At 42.6% G+C, this 10669-nt stretch overlaps 1 long non-coding RNA gene across 1 annotated transcript; it reads left to right on the top strand.

The window, feature by feature from the left end:
• The first annotated feature begins 5327 nt into the window (after positions 1-5327).
• On the top strand, positions 5328-9757 carry LOC121065628. The gene is made up of 3 exons (XR_005817204.1): positions 5328-6144; positions 7496-7684; positions 8881-9757. It is a non-coding gene; the product is annotated as an uncharacterized LOC121065628 (long non-coding RNA).
• Positions 9758-10669: the final 912 nt, after the last annotated feature.

The raw sequence follows: 10669 nt of genomic DNA, 5'->3' as shown, positions 1-10669 counted from the left end.
AGAAACCAACAGGCTGTTCTCTCTAGAAGGCTCTGCATTAGTTCTACATTGCTTTGGATATCTTTCTGCTTTTAAGGCTTAACCCTAAATCTGCTGAAGCAGGAAAAAAAAAAAAAAAACATTATCTCAGCACAGACCTGCGAAGAACCTTTCAATAAAGCTGAAGAGAAAGTCTTATTCCTTCTGCTAGACAGTGTATGAAGGCTACCCATCTTAACTGGAATAGTTATAATATTTTCCACAGAGTGTTTTACACCATCGATCTAGGCTCAAGCTTTCACTTTTCAAAGATCACCCGTATTGCAGTGGGAACTTCCAGGCTGAGCAGAGCCTCAGAGTAGCTGAAAGTGTGCATGTCCTTGCACTACAGGTTATGAGGAGTCTCTTATGGAGAATCTAAAGAAAGGAAAAGATGCTCAAAAGAATTATGAGTAAAGAAGGTAAAATAATAATAATAATAATAATAATAATAATAATAATTGTAATAAGGAAGTATAAAAAACTGCAGTGAGATGTTAGCTGCAGCTAAGCACAATGGAACATAGATAGCCCTGTCAGATTGCTGATGGTAACTGAGGTTTTGCTGGACACAGAGGTTTGAGTTGTGTATTCTGTAACTTCTACCCAGCAGAGAAAAGATAAGAATATCAATTAAATGCATGGATATTTGTCATTGAGAGAAGTACGTTATTTCTAACATTGAGGGAAGAATATATATATATATGTATATATATATATAAAGTGCCAAGGACTGAGCATTGAGAGAATGTGTGTGCATAAGTGACAGAATAGTTCTTGCTGTCAGATACATCAGTTTATCACCAGAACTTCAGTCCAACTGAAATGACACCGCAGTAAACAGCTACAGCAAAAGCGAGGACACAAAGTCTGATGGAACAACACCAGCAAGATCTATCTCCAAGCAGCACAAGGAAAAACCGAGTCAAAAAAATAGACACATGATAAAGTGAAGATGTAAATGTGAAAGAAGCAGAAATCTATCAGAAGACCAAGGCCTAATCAGAGAGTGCAAGTGCAACATGCTTTAGCTCTCACCCCCAAAGCTAAAACAGAACCTTCTCATCTCTACCTGAAAAAAGAAGAGGCGCATCACTGCACAAGGGGCCAGGTCACAACATGCAAAGGCTTAGTTGTGCCCTGGTGTGAAAGTAAATGAGAAATAATACAAGGAGTCTTTCTCCTCAGAAAACAGTGTGTGTTGGGCAGTGCAGGCCCTAGCTTTTGGCTGGTGCTTTGATGGAGGCAACTCCTGAGAATGGACTGGAGGAGCTCCATGAGATGGTGGGCTCGGTCCCTAACCCTCTGGGAATTGGAGGTGCTGGTGTCACCTCCAGTGCGTGCACAGGAAACCTCACAGGATGAGGGGACCCCTCTTTCTCAGGGATTCTTTCCTTCTCTCTGCCTCCAGAATGGTTTATGTTGAGAAGATGTAGTCCAACCAAGTGGCTAGGCAAGGGCTGAGGGGAAGGCAGGTGGTCAGCTATAGAGGCTCATCTCCTTATCCTCTCCAAAATGAGAGAGATGGCCATTATTTACTGTTTCACCCTGCTATGACTTGTGCTTATCTCAGAAGAGTACCCCTCAGGAATGCTGAAGTGGCTGTGCTTACTTTAGGTCATAAAGCACAAAACTCACTTTATGTAGAGTCAACATGCTGAGACACTGAATATTTCAACTCTCCTAATTACCCCTCTGTTGCTTTGTAATCCTCAGGACAGTTTTTTAAGTATGTTGGTTGTCTTGCATTGTACATTTACATTATGAGGTGTTTGAGGTAGGGACAGTCTCAAAGGCTAAGAAAATACAGATCCACTTCTTGATAAGAGTCTCCAGGCGCACTGAAATGCAAGATGCCTCATCAGAGCATCACTCTGGTCAAAGCTTGAAGGTTAAGAATCAGGATGCACTTTTAATCTGAGCAGATACTAGAAAAAGTAGCTCAAGAAACACAAAAAATATCTTGTTTACTGTCTATCATTAAAGTCTGGGTCAAATCTGTTTAAGTTACAAATAGTTGTCTTCCAATTCATTGTAGCTTTGGTGTAGGGAAAACAGAAATTTCCATCTATTAGGCATCAATACTTTCTGGAAGTACTGAAATTTTGAAACAGTCACAGGCCATTTATTCAGTAAGCAAAATCTCATACTGGTTACATAGGATCATTATTTTAAAACAAACAAACAAACAAAAACAACAAAAACAAAACAAAACGAAACGAAACGAAATGAAACGAAATGAAACAAAAGAAAAAAGGAAAGAAAAGAAAAGAAAAGAAAAGAAAAGAAAACAAAAGAAAAGAAAAGAAAAGAAAAGAAAAGAAAAGAAAAGAAAAGAAAAAAGAAACGAAAAAAGAAAAGAAAGTAAAGGAAAGGAAAGGAAGGAAAGGAAAGAAAAGAAAAGAAAAGAAAAGAAAAGAAAAGAAAAGAAAAGAAAAGAAAAGAAAAGAAAAGAAAAGAAAAGAAAAGAAAAGAAAAGAAAAGAAAAGAAAAGAACAGTCCTGCATCTCAGCCTTATACAATACCATGGAATCATTCCTCCTCTCTTCAGGACATTAGGTTTCCTTTCTGTGGCAAATCAAACATAAGTCTCCTGAAGGCCCTTGTTCCACAGTTCACAGACTAATGGCAATTTTTCCCAGACTTGAAGGACCCTAAAACAGTTGTTCTGGTTATCTACTGCGGGGATAGTAAGATACTTTCAAGCCTGTAACAAATATACTTATGGATTGACTCTGTTCAGATTACAGTCAGTAGGAATTTTGCTATTGTTTTCAGTCAACATAGCCCTGAGATCTTTAAAAGTGTGAAGACCTCAGGTGAGTTTTCTTTTTAGAAAAATGAGAGTTGGTATGCAGAGAAAACTTTTGTACAAACTACAATAACTTGACAGATCTGCTGAGGATAGAGTGCACCAGAGCAAACCAATATGTCTTAATTAATAATCCTGTCTACTCAGTACAACTGCAGTAATACTAATCATTTCCTGAGAAGCTCTGGAAGAGTCTTGGCTGAATACAAAGGCTTTTGTTTTTCACCTACTAGTTGATTTGCTCTTTCAGAATCAAATTACTGTAGTGTTTTGAAGATAAATAAAAACTACTAATGAATATGTATATGTTTCCTGATGTAGAGTATGTCAGTGAATATTCTAGGACAGTTTTATAGTCTACAATGAACGTGCTCCTTTGAAGTTTTACTGATGTAAAAATGCAGTCATTATGTTTGGGTCACACATCAGTTTACTGATTTAGTTAGACAAAGAAACTAAGCTTAGACAAAATATTTCAAGACAGGAACGCTTTCAACCTCAAACAGAAAAATACCTTGAAAATTCTTTTAAATAGTTGCAAGACAGTTAAAAAAATATTTTAAGAGTATGGAACAAGCTTCATTTTTACCTGTTAGGTAAGCAAACACACACATTTCTCATCTGCTTAAAGAAGAAAAAGGAATGAGTTAAGAGCCACTGGAGGATTAGAGGTGTCCATATGGAGACTGTACGACTGTACTGTGCAGTGTCTGCTGTCCAGCATGCTGACTTCATGCCATGCCATATGGGGAGAGCAGTGGTAGCTGGGACCTGGGGGGACAAATACCCACACCTTGCACCCCTGGGCAGTCCTAGGACAGGAGCAGAACTGGCTGTGTGCTGTTTGGTCAGTGGCTGTTCGTGTGATCTGCTATCAGATTCGCAGCTGCGGTAACATCCTTTGACTCGACTTTGGTGGGAAGCCAAGGTGGGTGAAATGAAGTCTTCAGCTTTCCTTCAAAAGTAGGGGAAAAAATGAAGTGTTCAACACTTAACATTAGATTTCCATTTTCTCTGTTATTTTTAACATTCCCGTGTTAACCAAAAGGCTTACCTATAGCATCATCCCATTTCATGAGGTGCTGCACAAGCTCGGGGTAAGGCAGTTCCTGTCCTAACAAAATGACAATCTGACGGGTAAAACAGAGAAGATGGGAAAGGAAATAATGGCTTGAAGTGGCAACGTTGCTTGCTTCAGATTATAAGAAGTGTGATGTCACCTCCAATATAACTCAAACACTGGCAATAGATTTGTGGGCGTCAATCTCCTAGATATTAAAGATGAAATATTCAGGGAACAAGCTGGCAGCAGTTAGGGCTATCTAGCAGTAGCATCTATCACTAATGAGGGGTGAGCCAGATTGAGCCAGTGACCTCCTTTCATTCCTGGTGTGATTTCTGCTGACAGTCCATTTTTGAGATAGTTTATTCACTCTCAGAGTTTGATACCAAACTGACACCTAAAGCTGGATGATAGGGAAGTCATTTTAAGTCCTGAAATCAGCACCCCTCTACTTTCAAAAGGAGAAGGATGTCTTACAAATGTGTACTTGAGATTTGTGCCCTGTCCTGTCGATCTATGATCTTGCAGTCCTGAAGAGCAACTTGCTAGCACAGGTTGTAGTGCTGAGAACCCAACCCAGTTGCATAAACTCAGTATTTTCCAGAAACCAAAATGCATAATTTTCCCAACAGAATCCACCTCTGCTACAACCAAATATTTAATGTCAACAATGCAGAGACATTCATTTGAACTGTTGATAAACTTGTACAGAGGCGAACTGCTTAGAACATTTAGGTGGCATTTTGGTCATCATTTTAGCTTCCTTAATGGTTGCTTGCTTGGCCTTCTCTCCAAACCTGGGCAATCCTGTAAAAACAAGACACAGCTCATCTTCTGTATGTGAGCACTCACTTAACCTTCCCATAGCTGCATATGTTTTACTACTTCAGTAAGAACATCTTTGACTTCTTTGCATATCTCATGGATCTTGTTGTTCCTGGTACCAGGAACTAGGTTACTAAGTGATCTAGAGTACTGAATTAGGTCTAGTAAATTAGATAGATGAAACCTTTACTCACTCCTCTGTAGCTCTCCGAATTGTCCTGGGCAACATAGCTCATTTGATTTTTTTTTTGGTTAGTTGGTTTTATTTTATTTTATTTTATTTTTTATTTTTATTTTATTTTATTTTATTTTATTTTATTTTATTTTTGCATGTTATGAAGCAATTCTGCACCTACCTCTCAAGAATAAGGGACTGCATTTGTCTTGGGAGCATTGCTGGTAGCTAAGTGCCAAACAGACCATTCAGATCAACCTGTGGTCATTAACATAAATGGGAGCCCACTCCCTCACTCCAGGACACCAGTTATTTAATGAGCAAGATCTGAAGTGGACTTTTGATCCATATTCCATCCATTTATTTCAGTTAACTTCAGAAGCTTCTCCTACAATTCCTTCGTGGACTGGATGTTCTTAGATCATTCCTATATGAAAATCTGTAAATTCTGTAATCTCAGAAAGAAAGATGTGCACACATAATGTATGTATTTGCTTTAACCTAACAAGGTGGTGGCTTCGTCACCAGTGGAAGTCATTAAATCAGAAACAGGTTGCTTACTTAATGATATTTCCTAGCTTAGCCAGAAATAATAGACTTGGCAGAGGACTTGACGAAACCCTGTTGCCTGTTTAATGGAGGAAATGAAATCAAATAATTGTCACAGTCCTTTCCTATCTTGGAGACCTATGGAAAGAAAAGCTGGGAAATAACCAATGTAAGAGATTTAGGCAAGAAAATATAAAGCAAATGAATGATAGTGAGTGTGAAACAAGTCTTTTAGGTGACCTTGGGCTCAGGGTGTATTTAAACACACAGACTGGAGGAAGTCAAATCACGAACAGGATTAATGCAGGCTAAGGTTGTGAAAAGGACACCACTCATCACCAAACGTCTTGGTAGTGCACCTGTAAGACTTTATTTTTGCTGGTGACCCAAAGGAAGATTCCCAGTCCTTGAGGGGGAGGACACCAGCCCTGCCACCAGCAGGCCTCAGCAGCTGCCACAGGCCTCACGCCACAGTCTTGTCACAAAATTAGCGTCAAAATAAGCTTCACCCTGCGTTCCCCAGAAATCCCATAGGGAGGAAGTCTCCTGTGAGGTCTTCTCCGTGTAGTTCACCATGGTGACTCCAGCCCCAGCCTCGCCCTTGTGCTACCTGCCTGGGGCTCCGCGGGCAGGGCACCGGCCTTCCCGGCCCTTCCCATCAGCAGGAGCAGGCCAGCAAGTGCTGCTTCGTGCCAGTTGCAGGTATCCCTGGGAGGAAGGATGCTGAGCTTCTCATCAACCAGCACTTTGAGTCCAGCCCCAGCAATTTGGGTTTGCCAGAGATATCCCGAGGCTCTGGGTGAGGTGGCAATTCCAGCTGATGGAGCTGGGGATGGCTGGGGGCTGAGCTACAAAACACAGCTGCCTGCACAGGGCCCTCCTCTGCACTGCCTTGCATTGGATGTCCTCGAGCCTGCTCATTTATATATTTGCATTGTCAGTATGAATTGACTCAAGAACAAGCATCTGAGGCACTGATAGCACAAGTTCCAGCCAGTTTTCAAGGCTGTGCTTTCCCAAACCCGTAAAGTTACATTAGCAGGTGTGGAGTTGTGTTAAAGAGGTGCTTTCAGAGCATGCAAACAAAGCGTGTTGGCAGCGCTGCTTAGTGCCTGAATTTAGCGAAAGGGGTCTTCTGCTGCAAGCTAGGAACACTTCTGGCTGAAAGCCAGGCCCTGCTGGACTCAGCATCCTGCGTAACAACTTGATCTTGGTCCAGCGGCTATTATGAAGTGCTGATGTACAAGCAGCATTTGCTGTAATTCTGACTGTAAGAAAAGAGCAATCTCTGAAAAATGTGGATCCATTTCTGTGAATGCAAAACACGTGCATGGGGCAGGTGTCTCTGAGTTCTGGATGTGGAAGTTTCGGCTGATAGAGACCAAGGAGCAAGTCGGTGCTAGGTCTTGTCTGGTGCCTCCCAGGAGCTCAATGCGAGACGCGGGGGCAAAAGCAGCTTCATGATGTCTTTGCATTTCTGGGCAAAATGGCTGGTGTGCCTGCCAGCAGTCACCCCACGCATTGCTATAGCTCATAGCTGCTGCCCACGGTTGTCCACAGGCTGCTAAGCAACCCAAAATAGCCTCGGCACAAAGCACTCCAGGAACCCCCCCTCTTTCTTTCGTTCCATGTCCCCTTCATCCGGCACTGTAATGCGGAGGGGTTAGACTGGAATGAAAAGGTTACCTCATGAAGTCACTGAACTGATTTAATTTGTGTTTAATGAATTAAGAAAAGAGAAAAAAAAAAAAGCAGTTCTTCTCTTGTGAATTTGAAATAGGGCAGCATTTTGTTTTCTAATCATTCTTGCCGTTTATTTCTTTTCACTCCTTAAGAAAATTTTCATATTAACTTCACCTCTTTTTGTCTTGTAGGAGCTAACATGAGATATTAGGGCTATCTTTTCCCCTTTCCATCTGCTTTTCCTCTTGCCGCTCTGTAGTTACTTAATATTTTTCTGTTATTAAAAATGGCACAAGGAAAAAAGGAGGAAGTTTAAAAACATTTCTAGATTGATAGCATTTATTTTTCTTTTCTATTTTTCCCTTTGCAGTGCTTCCAAACCTCTGAAGTTTTGAAAAGCTGGGTCTTGGTCCTACAGCCATTCAAGAAGTTGTGTACCAGGTCAGAACAAGAGTCCATCTAACACAGGATTTACCTCCAAGAATGACAGTAAGATACACAGAACCAAGACCAACAAAGGGAAAAAGAGCAGTTACATTAGTGAAAGTATTTTCCAAAGGTTTGTGGCTGGGCGACTAGAAGTGATACCTATGCAAGTAATGCTGTCTTGCTTTGGCTGGTATGGGACCTAGGTTCAAAGACAAGTTTAGATCCTTTGCTCCTGCTGCAAAATCTAAGTCATGAGTGACCGCAGGTGACCACTTTGGTGGGGTTCCCTTAAATTCAGGTTATGCACAGTGAAACATTTATAGGCATTCTGAGTGTCTAAATGTGTTATAATCATTCAGCACAGACTGGCTGTGAAAGACCCAAGTACAGCTTTGGTGTGTGATGGAAATATTAGCTAGATGGACAGGAGTAGGCAAGGAAGTTGCCAGAATGCTTGGATGTGAAATGAATCTTCAAAGAACCAGGAGAAAATGGAAAGGGTACATATTGAGAAAAACTGTAAATTCATTGAAAAAAAAATAATTTTTCATTTCGACCACTTAAAGATGGTAGAAAAAAATAAGAGCCTTTTGTTCACTTCTTCTCTTTGTATCGCTCTTGCCCCAGCTGTTGTATTTTTGTTTGAATAAATGCTTTTTTTTTTTTTTCCTAAAGTGTTTTACACAGTTTTGCCCCTTATTGCAGTCCTGATGCATTGCTGTGTATTACAGCATAGCTTACCCACCCCATCCCAACATCGCCTGCATTTTGCTGGGGGAGGCAGCCCTTAATCACACCCCACACACCTTACCAGCTCACCTAATGGATGCTGGTCAGGTGCTTTGCTGTGCTCTGCACAAATTTGCTGAAACATGAAACCACCATCACCACTCACGTGATCCATGTGGAAGGTCTTACCAGCACACTGATGGCTGCGTATGGGGACAGCGAGGTCCCCTGGCCTCAGAGCCTTGCTCACATTGTGTTAAGATCAACGTTACCTGCTCCAGAGAGCACTTTTCAGTCCCATTTGCCTTTTCAGCTTCTGTCAGTTTGTCTGAACACGACAGCCTGTGTTGTGCAAAGGGGAGGATTTCAGCAGCAGCTTTCAGGTGTACAAACTGCAAGCAGGGTTTTTTGCGTTGAGCTAGGGAAGAACTACATTTCCTTCCCTGCCACAAAGATGTGCACAGGGTGGCTCCTGTACTTTCCCTGCCACGACTGCCATTAACACACATTTGCATGCTGCCATGGCTTTCACTTACCCCAGAGATAGGAGATAAGCTGTCACAGAACCTTAATTTTTTTCCTTCTCCTCTTCCACAGGTGCATTGCTTTAGTTTTGTTGTCTCTTATAGCTTTGCTATGAACCAAATGTTCCTCTGGCGACCCTGAGGTTTTCACCCCTCGCTTCTGGGCGGAGAGCAAGGAAATGCACCATCATGGTTTTGCTCTTGGAGTGGAAGAGACTGCCAAGGATGAGAAGACGCAGAAGAGGAAGCATCATCCGAGGGAACGCTCCAAGAGTATGCGGCCAGCTTCAAGGGAGAACAAAGCTGCATTAACACTTTGGTTTGTTGCTGACTTTTAGGCTTGGAAAATTGCCCATTTGGCTGCTGAGGCAGCAGCCTGGGTTGTTTTGAAACTTGGCTGTGAATAGAATGCAAAGGGAATTTTCCCCCTCCAGGTTCATGCATCACTAACCATGCCAGGCGTGCTGCTCCGCGCCGTGCGCCCTGAATGAATAAACCGCCTCTCAGAAAGAACCGACGTGGCTAATATCTCCGCGTAATTTGAACTGAGCCTTTTTGAATTTAGCTCATTTGGGGAAGGGAAAAAAACACTGATGTTGCAAACGCTTATGCATCTGATTAACTTCACCGCTTAGTTTAATTTGCAGGATCAGGGCCTTAGCTATCAGGAGGCTTCGTGGCATTACAGCCCTTCTATACATCTTCATTAGAGCATCTTTCTTACAAATTTGCTTTCATCTGTATTTTTCCAGCCTCAGTCATAAACTGGCCTGTATCTGCCAGCAGCAGGGCCTGCCTATGTCAGCTCCTCAGCGCCGGAGCTAATCCCCTGTCCCCTTTGACAGGAATGGGGGCAGCGCTGTGTCCTAAGGATCGATACACAGAAGTTGCTGTGTTGCTGCTCATTTGCCTAAAAAAGTGAGGAGGCTATGACTTTTAGTTGGCCTAGTATTTTTCCCCATTTGGTTGTGTGCTTATTTATTTATTTATTTATTTATTTTTTCTGTAAAAGCAAAATTATTATTTCTCTCCAAAATCACTCATTTTCAGGATGGAAAGCTGATGTTTCTTTCCCACTACTTCTATTCCCCCCTCCTCCATCCTGGCCTCCCCACTGCTTTTACTCTCTCTCTTCCATTTTATCTCCTTTTTTTTCAGTGACATGTTGGAAGAGATGTCCCTCACAGCCTCCTCCAGCTGCTGCGCGGTGCTTTTGCAGCCACAAAACTCAGCAGCCTGGGTCTGTCTGGGGAGCTGCATGGATTCGGGGTGGAGGGCCCGTGCCTCACCTCAGCCTCCACCAGAGGCTGTCCCCATGGTGAGGCGACCCATGGCTGTCCCCCCCTCCCCGAGTCCTGTCTGCAAAGCTGGGCAGCTCCCCAGAGATATGAGCGAGGATATTAAAACAAAAAGACTTTCTTATTATTTTTTTTAGGGGCTGTGCCTAATCCTTTCTCTCCCAAGGCCCTGATTTTTTTTTATTTTTTTATTTTTTGGAGTCCAAATACTTGTTAGGGGACCCTTGCCGGTAGAGGCAGATGTAGGGCTGGCAGCCTCCCAGCTGCAAGGGACGCGGAGGAAAATTTCAGCTATGCGGGGCTTCACGTAAGAACTGCTGAATTTGGTGTCCGGACCCACAGCTGAACCTCCCCATGCTGGGGGATCCTCCAGCTGCCTCCTTGCAGTGCCAGCAGAGGGGCAGGTGCCGTGTGTGGGCTCTCACCAGAAATGTGTATGGGAAATCCCTGCTGAGAGCTCACGGCAGGCAGAGCACCGGAGGCTGCTCTAGGTATGGGGCTTTACGTGCCTCCAAGACATACGTGTATGCTGGAAGGTAACTTTTTTCCTGGTTTTGTGAAAAT

The sequence above is a fragment of the Cygnus olor genome, chromosome 2 (assembly GCF_009769625.2).
Source record: "Cygnus olor isolate bCygOlo1 chromosome 2, bCygOlo1.pri.v2, whole genome shotgun sequence".
In the NCBI taxonomy this organism is placed as follows: Eukaryota; Metazoa; Chordata; class Aves; order Anseriformes; family Anatidae; genus Cygnus; species Cygnus olor.
Note: the sequence above shows the minus strand (reverse complement) of the source record. Positions and strands in the feature narration are given on the sequence as shown.